The 19,492-nt window shown below is 39.7% G+C and overlaps 1 protein-coding gene and 1 long non-coding RNA gene across 2 annotated transcripts in view; both read right to left on the bottom strand.

Moving 5' to 3' along the window:
• CABCOCO1 (ciliary associated calcium binding coiled-coil 1) overlaps window positions 1-19,492 on the bottom strand; it is a 226,414-nt gene that overhangs the window by 48,054 nt on the left and 158,868 nt on the right. The window lies entirely within an intron of this gene.
• LOC114063898 overlaps window positions 13,260-19,492 on the bottom strand; it is a 138,899-nt gene continuing 132,666 nt past the window's right edge. Inside the window, exons 3-4 of the long non-coding RNA XR_003572640.1 lie at window positions 15,383-15,541; window positions 13,260-13,356 (exon numbers count right to left, since the gene is read on the bottom strand). This is a non-coding gene — a long non-coding RNA (uncharacterized LOC114063898). The remainder of the gene's footprint in view (window positions 13,357-15,382; window positions 15,542-19,492) is intronic.

Here is a 19,492-nt window from a genome sequence, read left to right as displayed (position 1 = left end):
TTAGAGAAGTGCAATAAGGCAAAGCTTGCAGAATCTTGCTTCCATCTCACCTAGGGAGAGTGGAGCAGATGATTTCCTGATTTTGAGCCTGACCAGCACTGCTCTGGGCTAATAATCAACTCAGTGTAGTGCTGGTAAAGGAGAGCCCCCAAATAAAGCTACACTACTCCCCCTGCTGCTTCTGAACTGCAAGATATACTGAAAGCCCCGGGACCAGCTGAAAACCCACATTTGAACTGCTGAAACAATGAGATCAACAAAGAAAATTCAGTGGACAGACAAGTTTTTCCTTTAATTAAGTACTAGAGTACTTTAACATGTACTTCAATATGAAAAATTATTGTTCCCTACTGTAAACAAATCAGTCTCAGATTCAATGTCTCCTCAGAACACCAGGAGTGGAATAAAAGAAGGCTTCCTTCACATAGTTAGGAACGTGATGTTATTTTGCTTTTGTTTTATTAGTAATAATTCATGCAGCATGAAAAGAAGTACTCCTAAAGTCAGTAACACTGACATAATTGAAGCTACATTCCCTAGCTAGGGAAAAACAACAGCTCTCCATGCTAATATTATACAATTATTGAAAGACATTTTTTAATAACCAGAAAAAATATGAATGCTTTCCTGAAGTAAACAGTGGTGTTAGAAACCTGTTGAACATGAGATTTTTTTTTTAGAAGCTGTGAGAGCTAAATTAAAAGAATAACTGATATGGATGTTTTGGAAGCTGAATTAATACTCATCCATCTCTTTCTCTCAGGATGTTCAATATACAGGATACTTTAGTATTTATAAGGATCACCACTATATAAATGGCATACTAATGGTCAGTCAGTCAACATGTTACTGATGTTGCCTTCTTAATAAGGTAAAATGCTAATATTTTACAAGTATTAGCCCAGATTCACTTTATCAGCACAGAATGAGGAACTTAGCACTGTATCAGAAAGAAACGCATAAAAAAGTTCAAGGTATAGTATTTTTATTGTCATCAAGGTATCTTCCACCATCCCTTCTGTGGTTACAGCCAGGTCTGAGTAACAACTAAGACCTTCCCATGACACTCCCAACCACCTGCACGACCCTCCTCCACCACTCCAGACCACAGCAGTACCCTGTAAATAGAGGTGCATCAAAAGTCTTTTTTCTCCCACTGCTTAAATCTCATACTGTAAGGAACATGTTAGTAGCTAAAAAATGGAATATTCTGGAAAACAACTTCCAAGAGTCTTACCCAAACTAATTCCTTGGGTATCAGACAATATCCATGTTAGAAAACCTTTGTCCAAAGAGGAATTTTCTCCTGCCCCTGGTATGAACCTGGCTTACTAAAGCATCCAGCTTTCTAACCCACATGGCACTGACAGGCCCAGCACACCTCACATGCTGATGCTGACGTTCATCTCATTCTGTGCATTACAAAAGGCAAGAAGGACCTCTGGGAATAGCTGCTTCAGTCTCAGTCTGTAGTGTGGTATTACAGCTATGTAATATATATAATAATATATAATATATAAGCTATGTATGATTACAAAAATTAATTTAAAAATAATTCCACGTGCCTCGCACTCAGTCCCCTATAATCTCTTTCTACACATTTAAAGGTCCTCTAGCACTAGAAACATCCTCTTTGACCGGCTAAAGTTTGCAGTTTAAACTGAAGAGATGGGCAAGTTGTTGTAACTCAGTGTTGCAGATAAGGCTCTGTAATCTGCAAATCAAAAGCCAACACTTCACAGGGCAAGGGAAAGCCTCCCATGAACCATTTCATTCCCTGGAGCCTGGAACAACATTCTCAGCAGCAACATCCCCACCAATGTGTTGCTATCTTTGGTACTACTCCCGATAAGGATGGGGTTGGGGCACCACTGTCCACTACAACCAGCAGAGGTATCAGATAAGAAGAAATACTGTTGCAAACAACCAATGAAGAACTATGGGAGAGAAAGCACAATGTTTGGAAAATTAATTTTTAAAATTATCAATGTTTCTGTAATTTAAAAAGCTATTGAAAGTCCATAAAACATATAAACAATCTAATGCTTGGGGAAAGTTTGTTTGAGCAAAGCCTCCACAGACACATGACTAAAGGTTTACAATTATTTTGATTTAACACTGTTCTGTCTTTTGATTGCTGTCTTTAACCACCACTGAAAATGTGAAGAGAAGCTATTTTTCATACATGTTCACTGGTGTCAAAGAATTTACCGTTCATTTTACTGGTAACTGTAGTGACTGACTGAGGTAATCCAAGGTGAGTTAATTCTGGTAATAGTATCTTTGTGTGTCAGGAGAAAAACTCCTAAACCAATCCTAGCAGTACACGTTCCCAGCAGTAGACTTAGCCTATTTAAATACAGACTGCTACTAGAGAATTATTTGTAACTGTTTTATTTTCCTTGGAAGAATTTTTAGCTGTTCTGAATGTATAATATGTTTCTGGCTGTTCAATACGTTACTCCAAATGCTTTGGGCATCCCTTGTCAACAGCATCAAATCAAAATACCAAACCAGACATTCTACAACAAAAGAACAAGATCCTCCTCGAATCTCTCAGCCCATGTTCACAAACCACCACAAAGCAGAAAATATCATCAGCAGAGTGTTGTAGTTAAATAGCAAACTGAAAAATATGTCTGTGTTTAGGGGGGTGGGAAAGAAGTCCCCAAACCCCCACCCTTAGTGAGTCATCCCTGCCTAGGAAAAATGCCCCACTATGTGCAGTTTTGGTGAGAGCCTTTCCAGAGTGGCAAAGCCCTTGAAATACAGCAATGGAAATGAGCACCAGAGCTCCTGAAGAAAAACTAAGCTTGTCCTTTGGGATGAGCCCTCTGCAGTGGATGAAGATAACAATTGCATGTGTTTGACAACACAGCGACCACACTTTGCAAAAATATGACTTCCAAAAATATACACATAAAGGAACAGCTTACAGAGTCTCTTAAATTGTAGCAAATACCTTAAGTGTGAGGAGCCCAAGATCCTCCTGTCCTCACACTACCAAGGAAAATTAGACTGGACTGAACTCTGCTGCCTCAGCAAGACACTTGCCATTTGTTCACGTAAAGTGCCTCAGCTACCTCTGCCTGAGCGACACGGCTGACAGCAGTGCAGATGTACCCTGAGAGTGTTGTATATCAGTTACAACTTTAATCAAAATGGGAATGAAAAAAACAACCAAAACACACCAGCAACACAGGCTGTTATTTGTATTATTATACACATTTTGTTATCAAGCTGTCAAGTGCTTCAGCAGCAGCACAAAATCTTGAAGCTATCTACATAAATAGTTAAAGGCAGAAACAGAAACACGTTCCCTGTTCCTGTTTGTTTTAAAAAGGCCCTACTTGTCCACTCCCACAATGGGAAGTTAAAATCAATAGTTACTATTTTTAGTCATAAACATTTCTTCTGTTGTCAAACAAATGAGGAAATAAAAATAGTAATGCTAATTTCAACTACCTTCAAAAGGGGAAATATGCAGATGTGTCAAATGCAAGAGATAAAACCTGTATGCAAGGAAAGCTTTTGGAGGACCATTACAAACAACAGACTCTGACAGTGTCCTTTTAATAACAAAATATGTTTCAGAAACTTCACACAGTCCAAACGTCAAGATTTATGTTTGACCAAATGTACGATGACATTAAATTTTACTGATGTTTTCACAGCTGCAGACCACTTATTGGAAAAAATGTGGTTAAAAGTAAAGCAGCAGCAAGACTTGCTAAGATCAGGACTCAGATTTTCTACTATGCTTTTGGCTGAAACTCATTGCAAGTCGGAACAATTATAAAAATATTAAATTTAAATCAAAAGGAATTGTCTCAAGATCTAAGAAAATATATAAAAAAAATAGTGACAGGATTGATGTTCCCTACAGCTTACATACAGACCATGCCAAGCTAGCTTCAGCCAAAACTGGAGACTACGTAATGTAATTTATAAAAACACACACTTCCAGAGAGTTTACAATAAAACAAATCATAAAGGATAGAAGGAAATATCACAAAAGTAAGCTGTTGTGCATAGAACAAACTTCAATACATAAGGAACAGAAAATGCGTGAAGAGAAAAACAATGTTCACTGAATTCCTCTAAAGATTCCTTTTACAAAGCCATGAAGTAAAAACGACAAAAATTTCAGTGGTACATTTCAAACAGATGTACAATATATTTTTGACAGCCTGTCATTTCCCATCCCGTATACCCTGTATCCTTTTACTGTGATCTGACTGCATTACCCCAGTGTTACGCTGCTCCAACTGCCAAAATATTTACAGAGAACACTAACACAGAGCCCTGTGAAAGATGCATATATTTTTCATAAAGCATTTAGAATACTTAATAACACATTTCACATGGAAGAGGATTTATTTATTTAAGGAAACCTAAACGTTAAGCTTTTGTACTGACAAAGATAAACTACGGCATGGGCTGAAGGTGGTTAATTGCCACAGTAACTTCTTGGCCATCTAAGACAACAAAGCAGTTCAACCAGAAGAAAATTATCTTGTAGTAGCTACAACTATATACAGAAGCTTGAGGGAGAAATTCTGAGCTGATGCAACACCTCGTGCATTCTTGGGAGAGATAACTTTTATTCTGACATCTCCTGACATGCAGCATGAGATGAGATGCCAGTCAGAAACCACACCTCTGCAATCAAGCCAAAAAAGAAAACAGTAAAAAAAAAAAAAAAAAAAAAAAAAAAAAAAAAAAAAAAAAAAAAAAAAAAAAAAAAAAAAAAAAAAAAAAAAAAAAAAAAAAAAAAAAAAAGGCAAATATTAATGTGAACATGGTGGATTTGCAAAATTCTCTAGAGGACTTCAACTACATAAAGCAATGAAAGGTGAGAAATACAACCATGATGTTGCTGGAAGGAAGGTGTAAGCTTGCTTCCACTCCCTCAGTCTTTCTGAAGAGAAACCATACGCCTTTCCCTCAACAATCAAAAATTAGGACACTCCTACTACCATGAACAAGCCAAGTGTGGTGGTCTGACTGGATGCCAGATGCCCACCAAAGCCTCTCTGTCAGCCCCCTCCTCAGTTGAACAGGAGAGAGGAAATATAAACAAAAGGCTTAGGTGTCGAGAAAAGGAGAGGGAAACTCATCAATTACCATCACTGGCAAAACAGACACAGCTTGGGCAGAAAAAAATTCAATTTATTACCAATGAAATCAGAGTAGGATAATAAGAAATAAAAACTAAACGTCAAAACACCTTCCTCCCACCCTTCCTTTATTCCCAGGCTCAACTTCACTTCCAATTTTCCCTACCTCTTTTCCTCAGCAGCACAGGGGAACAGGGTATAATGGTTGCAGTCAGTACATCTAATGTTGTCTCTGACTCTGCTGCCTCCTCACAGGGAGGACTACTCATCCTCCAACCTACTCCAGCATGGGGTCCCTCCCATGGGGAATGGTACTCCCTGAACTGCTCCGACACAGGCATCTGCTCCCCCGTACCCTCCATGGGCTGCAGGGACACGGCTGCCTCACCACGGGCTTCATTCACCACAGGCTGCAGGGGAATCTCTGTTCCAGCGCCTGGAGCGCCTCCTGCCCTTCCTTCTGCACTGGCCTTCCCATCTGCAGAGTTCTTTCTCTCACATATTCTAACCCCTCTCTTCGATCTGCTGTTGTGGGGTTTCTTCTTCCCCTGCCTAAATCTGTTATCCCAGTGGTGCTACCACCATCACTGATACATATATATATATATATATATATATATATACATATATACATATATACATACACACAAACACATACACATACATATATATACTGCATTTTTACATGGAATCACAGAATAGCGCGGGTTGGAAGGGACCTCTGGAGATTACCCAGTCCAAGCCCCTGCTAAGGCAGGGTCACCTGGAGCAGGTGACACAGGAACGTGCCCCGGTGTGTTTGGAATGTCTCCAGGAGACTCTGCAACCTCCCCGGGCAGCCTGTTCCAGTGCTCTGCCACCCTCGATGTACAGAAGTTCTTCCTCGTGTTGAGGTGGAACTTCTCGAGTTTTGGTTTTCGGCCACTGCTCCTTGCCCTGTGGCTGGGCACCACTGAAAAAACTGTAACACACTCTTTCAGCCTTCTCCTGTCCAAACTAAACAGCCCAGCTCCCGCAGCCTCTCCTCGCACGGGAGGTGCTGCAGACCCCTCCCCACGCTGAAGCTCAGCACGGACACCTCAACACGCCACACGGACCCCTGAGGGGGCGCAGCCACCGCCCCCCCGGCGGTACCTGCGCCAGCGCCGCCATCTCTGCCCGCCGTCCGCCCGCCCCCAGCCCCGCCCCGCCCCGCGCCATGGCGGGCCCGCCGCGCCCCCTCAGCACCTCAGCGTCCCGCCGGGGCCGTGACCGACACACGGGTGTGACCGGCACACGGGCCGTGACCGACACACGGGTGTGACCGGCACACCGCAGTGACCGAGAACGCGCACACGGGCCCCTTGGAATTTTGATCTCACTGCTTTCCTAACCCAGACAAGACCGTTGGCAGGGTTTGAATAACAGTTACACGGATGGCACCGTGCAGTTATCCCACCAGTTACCCGAACGGCATCCCAACGTTTTCAGCTTCTTGAAAACCATGGTTGAGCTAAATTTCTAAAGCTAAAAGTCCAACAATGTCATCACCAATTGCTATAGGTCCAGTGTCAGCAGGTGTAAATCAGCACATCTGTTGGGACTGGTTGATAGATACAGACTTACTCCAACTAAGGATCTGAATTTACATGCTCAGGTTTTATGTACAATAATTTACAAACTACAGTAAATGGAAGAAGACTTGGAGACTGAGCTGCATTTCCATTACAGTCCACATCAGTATTCCTTGTTTCTCCTCTTTGACCTATTCTTTTTTTTTTTTTAACTTAGAAGACTAGTGAACTAAACTATATTGAAACATTTTCTCTGTCAGCTTAGTGTTTCATGCAGCAGCAGCAGCAATTCAGAGTAACAGCACTTACCTGCAAGATCAAATAAAATGCAAGCATTTGGTGGATGAAGAGTAATTAGAACAAAGAAAGAGCTAACTTATTTTGCAAAGTTTATTGATGAGCTGAGGGAGCTGGTATGACAAAACAATTTCTTTGCAGTGCCCCACATAAAGCAAGGGCCTCCTGGGATTTCTGCAGCTGTCTCAAGGTCTGCTACTGCTCCTGAGCAGTGTGCCTGAGCAGTCTGCCACTTTCTGAAGGTTGTCATCATCAGTTTCTTAAAATGTGCAAACCGCTAAGTACAGTACCTGTGTCTTAGCTGGGTCACAAGAGACAAGAGCATGCCCATTACCCACTAAGATTCTGATTTATAGTGTGATATTCAACACATCCATAGCTCCTCTTCCTGCTCAAACAACCTGACCCTCACTGACACACGTACACCAATCGCGCTTCCAAATGGAGTCAGAAATCTGTTTGAATGAGGTTCAGAGAGCTGGATCCTGCAGTGTTTTGGAGAATTATTCATAGTATTTTAAAGAAATAGAGCCCACACTGTGAATTTTAAAGAAATAGAGCCCACACTGTGAATTCCTACAATTTGTGCTGTGCTCTGTAGCTGTCAGCTGTACAGCCGCATTACTGTCCCTTTTACTGTGTGTATAAATCTAACCAAATAAGAACAGTATTCAGAGCTGCAAGCACTGCATGTAGTAAGGTGTTAAAACTGGGGAATTAGATGTGATATTTGGATGCAATATAACATTGCATACACTTATTCTGATGTTACCTAGTTGGTAACAGGTAGATTCTGGACTTAACTCTGATTCCTCTGGTATTGAAAATGCCGACTGACTTCCATGAACATTTTCAGTGTAAAAGACTTGGAGGCTCAAAGCCCTTTAAAGGATCTAATTCCATTTCTCTTACCCAATATTAAAGGACTGAATTCTCTCTTACACAAAACCTGCACTGAGCAGGTGATTGAAGCTGAACACTGTTTGAAGCTCAACCCACATTTCCAGTAGTGAGCTCCTAAACTTCCTACTTTTCAATTTAGATTTTGAGACAGTCACTGTCAGAAGGCTTAGATATTAAAAAAAAAAAAAAGGAAAAAAAATACACACAAAAAGAAAGGATTCAATAGTGGCATTAAGCCATTCCTTCTAATTTCATGTGGATCCTTCATATTTACAATACCCACATTTGTATGTGCATGTGAGCATTTAAGGTGGCTTTTTGATTTCCTTCAAATGCAAAACTTTCAAGTGCAAACAGAAATAGTGGTTTTAAAATGCTGACCTAGTCCTTTCCTGGTACAGGTAACCACGGTAGATTTCCTATGATTTCTAATGGTCACAGACACTCCAGGTTAGAAGAGTGGAAGATCAGAGCTCCTTCTCCACTGGTGTAGCTGTGTTAGATGCAAAGGTTCCCTGAAAGTGTCTGTTCCAGCATGTGTAGTTTAAACAGAATATATTTGAAAATCTGGCTTTACGCAGTGTAACAGAGTAAGTGCTCTTCTACTTGTCTGAGAAGCAAGCAGAGTTCAGGTTTGGGAGATGTTTTGCCAAAGCTTGTATCACCCAGTGCATGAGGATCTTGGAGAGAACATTCCCCTCTCTTCTTTCTGTCTTTTATTAAAGTTGTTCAGCTTGTAGTGCCTGGGCCACCTCTAGCCTGTATCACCACTGACACCAAGCCCTGGCAGGGGCTGGGCAAACAGCTGGTTGCTCTCCTCAATTTTCAAGTCCTCAGATTTCCATTTTGCTAATGATGCACTGAAGCATCACAAATATAGCAATTCCAAGCTGCTCCCTGCATGATGAACTACACTACAGTCTTTCTAGAAATACTTTGCTCTCCTCACAGTATCACATCTTTTGGGGACGGAGCAGGTTCGCCTGTGGGACTCACACAAGTCCATGTCAGAAGGAGAATAAAGGTCACAGCTGCGAGCGAAGCAGGGCTTTGATAGTGCAGGCCACCTGCAATTGGAACAAAAACAGCAGCTGCAAGTGCTCCAGAATATTCCACTGAGTCCTCCAAAGTTTTAATAACCAAGGTGGTTCAGTCTGATTTTGTTACTCGTTTGCAGAGGTTCTTGCATTTCAGGAGTAAATGAAATTTATGAATTCAAGAGAAGGGATAAATTTTCAGACGCCTTCTTTTACAAAGATTTTGTAAACTCCAGGCCTATGAACACATCCTCCGATAGACAGAGATCCTATGAAAATGTTCAATTGCAAACATGTTCCCATTCACTTTTAGTTAAGCATCACCAAGCACAGTAATTAGACGTAGGCAAATTCAGGATGAAAAGCAGATGGAAATTCCTAGCGGAGCCTTGCTTGTTACATCAACATCAGATGGACATATAGCTCCCCTGGCTGCCAGCCCTCACGACAACAAATTGCTTAGACTTGTGCCCTGTGGGACAAGGATCCAGAAAACACAGGCACATATGGAGGTCTTGCCCACACAGTATGTGGGTTTGACCCTCCTAGTAACAAATGGGTAATTTGTGAAAGCAACAGGACATTAGTGCTACATGGCTCTTAATAATAAGGAGCCCTGCATTATTGTACATAGGTGCATTAAGACAGTAATTAATCATTCCCTCCTGGCTCCTTTATAACATTCTTTGCAGATACTCTATCCAGGGAGCAGCATTCCCTCTAGGTAATGTTCTGTTTTACATATATATATCTTCAGAAAAAAAATCCTGTAAATGATTATGTGCTAGGAAAAGAAACATGTAAATCCCAGGTTGTCAGAAAAACTTGTTATTTAAACAAAAAGATAATTCTGCCACTTCTCAGGCAGTATCCAATTAAAATAAGATACAAGTACAGGAGGATAACTGCTTTGGTGTGTCAGCAGCAGGATGGACAGAGCCCTGAGTTATTTAGGGAGAGATGCTGCTTCTTTTTGCTCACCATTCTTCAACACAATCTAGCTCAGTATTTCACTATGTCTACCTAATTAATAGGTAGGCAAAATTTCCATGTGATTTGACAGTGATAGTGAGAGACCTGTAATGTTAGTCCTTGGCCCAGCAATAAGAAAGTACAAGTTAAATTTAGCAAATCATAACTTTTCAATTATTCAAAACAATACGCACACAGAGAAATGAAAGTAGTAAAGCATGTATTCTATCAATGATTCCATTATCCTCTCCCCATAAAGAGAAATGGCGCAATGGAGGATAAAAGCAAATTTTAGATTGATTCTATTCTTGATCGTAGCCAACAGACTGCTATATCTAGTGCCAAGAAATTGGATCGAGGTTTATAGAAATCCCAAAAATTAGATAGAAAAGACTTAAAAGGACATGTAGTCAGTCTCCAGGGGACCTGTACTTTTTCTTGCCAACAAGAACTTCAAGCAGAAATATGAATTTATTTAACCCAGTAGTTCAAGACAGTTCCTTACTACATATTACACTGTAGGAATAATGTAAATGTGCATATAACATTGCAGTACACTGTCAGTGTGAACTAAGAAAGCTTGGGATTTTCTCCCCTCTAAGTACCTTTTAGCACAAAAACCAAAACTACAAGACCTGATGCATTAGACAAAGCAATGTGGATAATTTAGAGCGCCGCTATTTCAAACTTCCTACCCTCAAGGTCACCAGTTGCTAAAACAAACCCCAAAATCTCTGTAGATCTCAAGAACTCCTCCAAGTTATCATTCAAACCAGAACAATCCAGTAAGAGTTCCCAAATTCAAGACAAGAGACAAAAAGAACAGCCCTGACTGTTGAGTAACTCTAAGCTGCCTAAGTCTTACAGAGCTGTGAGCACATTGTGGCAATGGACAACAAATTTAAGATCAGCTTAGTGCAGTTTTTGGATTTGCTGAGAGTGCACAGGAAAGCATTGTTTCACTGTTACACTGAGAGCTGTGTTCTTCAGGGAGATGAGCTGTGCACTGCAGAACCTTCCAATTAATATAGTAAGGGAAATCACCAGAAGGAATAAGCCAAATTAAACAAATTATAATGGCAAACAGAAGTAACATTTGTTAAATACAATATTACATATAGTTCTATATAAAATATATATACAACATATATTAAACATATAAGGTTTTTTTAATATAATACATATGTATATATTCTTTCTTCAGTCTACTATTTGAGCTCAAATTCTCATCTACTCTGTACCTTTCCTAAGGATATAAACTACTGTTAATCTTGACAAGTTTGCATAAACTGGAGTGTATTTTTCTCTGTGTAAAAGATGAGACAATAATTTTTTGGGCAAACTGTCTTCACATTTCATTTTGATAGACAAAACTTGACTTTTTAGATTTGAAGTATTTTTCCATTCTGTTGGCAGACCAAGGAAGATAGAAAGACAACTGTGTAAAGTATTACGTCTTAATAACATAGCAAAGCCTGCAAAAGAAATAAAATTCACTGATTCCATTGTCCTTGCCCTTTTGCCCCCAAATGGGAACATCGTTTCTTTCAAAAATTTCATATTCTACTTCTTTCATGTCTTTGCTGTGAAGCTCTATTGATTTTTTGCCACCTTCTCCATATGATATTAAGCAGCTTTTAGAATAGCATATAACAATTTAGGGCAGTAAGTGAAAAAAAAATACATCCAGCTGAAATTACAGGGAGATTTTCAATAGAGAGACTATAGTTACCCAAGACACAAGTCATCTTGTATACTGGAGCTTACCAAACCATCTTTTGAAAAAAAAATGCCCTGTGACTTTTATGCCAGCCTGAATCTGTGTGCAACTTTAGGCTTGTCACTATTTTCAGTTTAAATTGAATGTATTTTTTCTTTGTATATTTGTGGAAAGTTTGCTTGCTGGACTACACAAACAGCTTCCAAGGTGTCTCAAGATTTCTTTACTTATTTAATATGGACTGGCAAGCCTGAATTAATGGGACATAACATCATGTTTAAGTGATGTCTTGGAGCAGGATTCCAACTATAGCAGCAACACCTGGAGAGTCAGTACAGCAAATGTATCTCCATTTTACAGAGTGAGGCCTATTCAAGAGAGTGAAATTTGTCACTCTACAGTCTAGCAAAACATTCTAAGTGTCCCTGCCACCAGAACCAAGTGATAAATTGGGTTAGGGGTCGCATGTATCTTCTCCTTGCGTACTTGGAATCACAGAGTACAAATCCCAGTGAGTGGATGAACATATGTCCATGAAATCTCCTTAAATGTCTAAGCATAAAGGTTATTCTGTGATCACTGGGCAATAGGTCTAAAATTACGAGGAAGCTGTTTGTTATTGCCCTTCCCCTTTTCTTCCCTGACTCATTTGAGGTTATGGACTCATCTTGGCAGAGTACATTAAAATAAAAGGGTATATAACTCAGTAATCAGTCCTGGGAGCACTTTCCTTCCTGGAGTCTGAATTTGAAATATCTGCTGTGCAAGCATATGTTTATAGAGAGCTGCAAGGAGGAGTTAATGTCCATATTCACTCCAAAAAGATTATGTAGTTGCATGAAAAAAATGAATTTGCAGAGCTCTAGAGAGCTTAAGTATATTACTCCTAGTAAAAATAAAACTCATTGAGTAGAGGACTCGAGGCCAGCACATATATTTTCGCTAAGAATATCACTTGAACTGCACACAAGCTCTGCATGTGATGTCATACAGAACATTCATGGGTTTCTTCCAGATCAGGGGTCAAATGCTTCCATAAGGTATTTATTAAAGCAATTTATTGATTTATCTGAGGCAGAATTAGCCTCTTGTAGAGTGGAAGCCTAATTAATCCATCCTCAAGTTCTTCAGTATCTTGGAACTCAAACTGCAAAGGAAGAGAAAGACGGGGTACAGCTCATACTCTGCTGATATTTGTGACTGCTGAGTTATGAACAACACTGGTATTTTTTAGACCACAGGGAGCAGAGTTACCCACATATTTATCCTAGGAAATTTAGAAACAGAATGAAAACCTCAGTGCACTGTTTGACAATGTTCCTTGAACTGGAGCTTATGCTTTTCTCATTTACTTGAAATTTGAAAGAAGATGATAGAAGTTAATGGAGTTTCATTATGGTAAAGCAACGTAAAATGAATCATCCTCCTTGTTTTAACATCTGTGAACACGGTCTTCCTCTTCCTCGCAAATGAAACATATGCAATCCTGCTCAATTTCAATGCTGTTTGGCATCTGTGCCTATACTGCCAGGGACATTCAGAACCATTTACATTAACAGCAAATATTGTTTTTACTCTAAGGAAGAGAACATATCCTTATTGATATTCAGCAAGTGGTGCGTTGTTGCAACCAAGATATAATTTACCCACTTGTCTGACTGGATTACATTACTCCATGCATTTTGTAGTTTCATCTGTGAAAAATCGAACTTTAGTTCTACTGCTGTCATTTCCCATAATTCTTTTAAAACAATCTGTGGCACAAGGAGAAAAAATAGCTCCAATAGAAACTGCTTCTGGGGATGGCATTTGAAAGCACATTATTTAGAGTTAATGAATTAGAGTAAGAAGTTTGTCATATTCTTTACATGAGCTGTGAGTCAGACTTTGCGTATACAACTATTTCTTCCATTTGTGTACTTTGTAAAGGCCACAACTTCCTTTGTTCCCTGGGAACCCTGCAGTGCAACCATTTGTCTTCGGCAGCACACGGCTTTGTTAGGCTGCATGAGTAATATTTGCAGTTGTTCTCCTCAACCTTTCAGTGCGCTCAGAACCAGCGATGCACACGCCCGCTGTCATCCCTCATCAGGGCTCCCTTAACTCAGTGCTGCAGCCACCTGAGCAGGACACCAGCTCAGCAATCCACAGGCAAACCCAGAGGAGTTCAGCCAATGTGAGGATGAGAGGACTGAGCCATTACTTATTTATAAAATTATCAGTTAGAACTCAACTGTCGTAAAAATGAAAAGTCCCCAAAATGGAGGATCGGGGATGCTCTTTCAGCTGTAGTTTCTGCCTCTTTACTTCCTCTGATGTAAATGTTGAAACTTCCTTTGATGAAAAGATGATCAAATTCCAAAACCATATTTAGCTTCAAAAGATGATTACAGGCTCTCCTACACAAAAGTGACTTGAAGTTTTATCTCCTGGGTTTATCACACACAGCCTAATTTTTCTTCTACCTCTTGCTTTTACACTACCACATGGATCATGCATTCCTTCTTGGTAACTACCTTTAGCATGTTACCCAAGCCAGACATTACTCTTGATAAATGACTATTTAAATTTTAACTGCCTCTGCTGTGTTTTAAAGTATAGACTGTAACTGGATGTTTTATATACATACCGGAGAAATATTTTTTCAACAAAACTTTTCACTGTGGCTGTGAGAAAAATATAAAGAAATTGAATGCAATCCAAATAAAGCATTTTTAAAGTTGAACTCAAACATGTAAATTTTTGATGCCAAACGAGACTTGAAAATCAGAGGCTGCAAGTAGGGGATTGTAATGAAAACCATTTTTCCAGTCCTACCTACACCCTTTGCTGCTGTTCATGAATCCTATTATCACTCACATAATAATGATTGAGTAATCATAATTATTTCTGTATGAGTCCCAAAAAATTCCCTATATGATTTCATCTGATGGTAAAATGTAAATCATTATACCTAAATAGATACTATTTGTGCGCTTACATAAAAAAATGGACTCGATCTTCTTTCTCCCCACCCTATATAATTTAAAAAAAAAAATCAGAAACCAATTTTTAGCCAAGCATTCATCAGAGTACATATTGTTAACAGGTGTTGTGTATTACATTTCCCATGCACACAGTGTTGGAATGTAAAACCGTAATACTGCTCCCAGGAACAAGTAGCATAATTAAAATTCTTTGTGAGTTTGATTTACTGGGTATTTTCTTCTTTTAAAATAACTACATTGTAAACAAGAGCCAATTTCTTAGATTTGATCTATGGGTTGTACAGCTTATACTTCAGGTTCAAAATGGTGATTTAGACAATAACACATAACAGCTGAATAGTTATTTATAATGGCACAGCACCTGCGGCAGATTGTCAGCTGAAAAGGCAAATCTAAATGCTTTCAAATTCTCTTGTGTATTATAATAGCAGTAGTAGTGGCCACTATAGATACAATAGTTAGGCATGTAATGTAACTTTTGTTTCTGATTGCTTGCCATTTTCTCAATTTTATTCCTTTAAGACTGAAAATGTTCATACTTCATGTCAGTCTGTATGCATTTTAAGGAGTTCAGGCACAATTTAGTTTTTTGTTAATTATGGGGGTGTGAAATTAAATATTAAATAGAACATCAAACTCTTTTCTCTTAATTTTAAGATTGTCCACATTTCCTGGACTGTTACACATGCATAATTAACATAACTTCAGCAATTTTTTCATCTTAAATAATGCTGCTGAGCACCCTGGAAAAATTGGATCTGAAATTTTACAACTATGAAGACATTGTTCTTACTTCAGTTTGTACCAGGACTTTCCTATGAGCCTTTTAGCAGCAGCTCCCATTTAAAAGTCTGAAGTTGTGCACATGCAGTTTCCTTTTAAATTTGGTTCCCTCCTGGACTCAAAACCAGCATTGATCATTTGTGTGATGATGTGATAATTCTGCAGTGATCTGAAACACATGTTATGAAGAAATGTAAAAGCTTGTTGCAGCAGACCCAGGCCCTTACACAAACTGTCAAGGCACTGATGTAACCTCCACCCACAACATAAAGTCCATTTAGATGCACAGTCTACCAAGAAACGTTCAGATTTCCAGCAGAAGGAACAGCTGGTATGTGAATGAGCAAGGACCATTCCCAAAAGGCAAGCACTCTAAACCCATTAGAACTTTCCAGCCAAGACGGAATTTTAATTGCTCTTGTCTATTAAACATCTATGGAAGTACCTATTTACCTTCTGACTGTTGGGAGGCATAAGATGGGCAATGTAATTTGTGATCTTTAGCTGCAAGGTGGCAGGCAGTCTGAGTACAATGGTACACTTCTAACAGAACAACCAAAGTCATATTAGCTTCTAGTAACAATAAAAACATAAGCAGAAGTAGCATCTGTCTCCAGATGAAAGGTAAAATAGTTTCCAAGGAGCTAATTGCTTTAGAATACAAACAATAGAAAAAGAAAAGAACTGGTCTGTAATAGAGATAGCTGTAACAGAGACTACAAACTTGTGATAAGATGATGCCACTGCCAATTACCATGAGTACTTTGTTTTATAACATCCATCTATTCACTGTGTGACCTGCTTTAGTGTACACCTCAAAATCGTCTTTGGAGTGCTTCCAATGGAGCCAAGGGAGCTACTCCAGGAATTAGCTTGGCCAGTGAAGTAATTCATATGCAATAGGAATAGTTACAGAAACTTCATCAGAAAAGAGTAATAGAGAGATACTCATTCATGCTATAAATCTTCTTGGCTTTGTGCTAATGTTATTTATCCACTTGAGACAGGGAGGACGTTACATAATGTATGCATACCGTGCAATATGGGAAAGAGATTTGTAATGTAAACTGTCCATTAGTAATGCAAAGCAACTTATTTTCATCTCCTGGATCGTTACTGCAAATCTTTCTCCTGAGTTTGGACATGTTATAAATCTTCATGAAGGCCACATTTGTTCTCTTTATCTTTTACTTCCATTTGATTCACTCTGCTTCAAATGTATGTAAACACACTGTAAGACCACTGAGCTTTATGTAACTTTAGTAGGGCAATGCTTCCACTCCTAGGAAGAAGTTGATGCCCCAGATCTCAGTCTGCCAGCCTAGCTGGGAGAGACATTCCCCGAGCATCCCTCACTGCACGGTGCCTGTACCACCATAAGACACAAAGAATTTAAATTTGAGAAGCACAGTTTGAGAAAGCCCAGCAGAGCCCCTACAGCCATCCACGAGCAGGCTGCCAGGAAACAATGTCTAACAGCTCCTCCATCATCCCCATCCCCAGTGTCCCTCTCGAGTAGACTGCACTTCTCCAATACATTGGCAGCAACACATGATAAAGCAGCTTTTGGCCATTTGCAGGACAGCTGACTCAGGGGCTGACTCACATCCCATTCAGCCTCCCATCCTTCAGCTGCATGAACTTCTTGGCACTGGCTCTGTAAACGTAACACCCAATGACCACTGACAGTACATTTGGCCCCACGCCAGCTGGTGGCACCAGACCAAACATGACCACTGCCACCAGCCCCCAGAACTGACATCTCAAACAAGTTGCCACATGGTCAGTTTGGTTCACCTGGATTTATTTCATATGGTCACAGTATTTCACATACTTTCCATTTGCCAATAAAGGTGTAATGAAAGAAGCAGTGAGTTGCTACTCATTCTGGGATGACTTCAGGTTTGGAGAGAACTGTTGGGATTGTTATTAACCCTTGCCTTCAATGCTTATACAGTACAGAGAGATGGACTTACTTATCTGGGCTCCTCCACTGTGTCTCATCCCGAAGCCTGTCTCTCCTAAGCTCAGCGGCATCTACATGGTTGCACCCAACTCATTCTTTAGAAGAGAAGTTGTATGGCAAAGGGACATTGCATTGCATTCCAATGCCAGGATTATTTGCATACTCTATATTATTCCAACTACGTAAGATAACAACATTGAAAGAAATGCTTGGGCTTTAGTAGGACGCCTGTCCTATTCCATTTCCCACTGAAGACCTGCAGCCACAGATACAGACACTGACAACCCTTCCACATTATTACTGTTTCTCTGTAGTTTAATGTTGTCTTTATGTAGGTGTTTCTGTAGCCTCTATGCCCAAACATTCAAAGCAGGTGCACGAGACACAAGCTTGCTGCTGCACTTGGCTCTTCAGCTCACTTGGATGGGTCCAGTGACATCTATGTCTGGTGTCTCATCATTACCCACAGATCTTCATGTGTAATTTTGCTGAATATTCAAGGCTGAATATACTGGTACCTCAAGACAGGTGACATTTGTATATCATCAGTGTAAAGAAAGCTGGAACAAAATCAGTCCAATGTACACAGGTTGGTTAGGGCAGAATAATCTTAAAAATTAAAATAATGACTTTCATTTCCACCCCTAACTTCACTTCTTGCTCATTTTGTAGCTTTGGTCAAGCCACTAACATTTTTAAACATGATTTCAAAATGAAAATAGACATTCAAGATTTTCAAAAGCATCAAGGCATTAATGTAACTTAGACCTCAGAGTGTTTTTAAAAATCACCAAAGGTGTGTATCTGAACTTTCCAAGCAAATTTCAATTCTCTTTCAGGATTTGCCTCCACTCCCTTCAAACTCTTGATTTCATTATGCAATAATTGAATACACTTTCTAGGTATCTTCTAAGTTCACAAGGATCTACTAAAAATTATTTCATTAATATTTATAAACTACAAGCAAAGCTGTAAAGCTTTTTTCCTACAATAAGAATTAGACTTTTAGCATTGCATATATGTATTTGTAGGAGGTATTTATTGGATTTAATAATCACTACTTTGTGGGAAGCCAGCAAAAATTAAGATTTAGCTGACATTCCTTTATCCAGGAAATCCTGATTAGTGGAATCTTACATAAGAAATACAGAAAAGTAATGCAGTTTTGCATTCTCTTTAGGAATAGGCTCTTGGGATCTGGATTTTCCTTCTTTGGACAAACACCTCCAGAGAATTTCAACCCAGGAATTAGAAACTTCTGCTTCTTCCTTTATTCTCTTTCAGGCCCAGAAGCCATCTCTACTCTTTGAGGACCACCAAATAGCTGACAAGGGAATGTCCTTTACTGTCCTTTACTGTTAAACAGTACTTAGCTCTTTAAATAGTTCACTGACTAATAGTTACAAGTTAATAAGATACAAGCATTAAACACATTTTCTGTGTGCTCTTCACTGGAAAGGAATTCCCAGACACTTCCTACCATACATCAATACTGCAATATGCAGGATAACCAAAGCAGTGTCACTGGAACTCCACTGACATTCCCTTGTTGCAGTTGGCAAGGATTATAAAAGTTTGTGCATGTATTCCACCAGTGTTTGCGTGCTACAACACATTTTAAAATTAATCAGGGTTCTGTCTGTGGTGCAGTTCTGTTCACACTGCCTGCTGGACAGCCTTGGGTCCACGAGTGCCTGAAACAGTGAGTTCCCTCTCCAGCAGGATCCTGCCTTGCTCCTTATTGCAAACACATGGACATGGAGCAGTCACTTTTTTAATGCTTTCCTAGTTAACAACAGCACTCTTCTTTGGCAGGAGCAAGAGATACTCCACAGCAGAAGAGCCAGCAGCTGTGACCAGTTGCCAAGCATTCCATGTAGCTCACAAAAATACAGGTTTTGGCTCCAGGCTCCAGAAGATTTTGAACCCGCCCCTTTGCATCTTCCCCCTCACCCTGAGAGGCTGGAAATGCCTTTCCTCTGCCACATCTATCAGGGAGGTTTTGATGAAAGATGACCCTCTACTATCTTGTACTTACATCAAAGTGGCAGAATCATATTGAGCTGTTACCCCACACCATGTGATGGCAATCACTGTGCCATGAATTCCTGATTTTATGTGATCACTGTTAGCTTGACAAGCTGCCTGATGACA

This window comes from Empidonax traillii, unplaced genomic scaffold (assembly GCF_003031625.1).
Source record: "Empidonax traillii isolate 1590-97213 ecotype Southwest subspecies unplaced genomic scaffold, ASM303162v1 scaffold498:size1131258, whole genome shotgun sequence".
Lineage (NCBI taxonomy): Eukaryota > Metazoa > Chordata > Aves > Passeriformes > Tyrannidae > Empidonax > Empidonax traillii.
The sequence above is the reverse complement of the archived record's forward strand: the minus strand, read 5'-3'. Positions and strand labels throughout refer to the sequence as shown.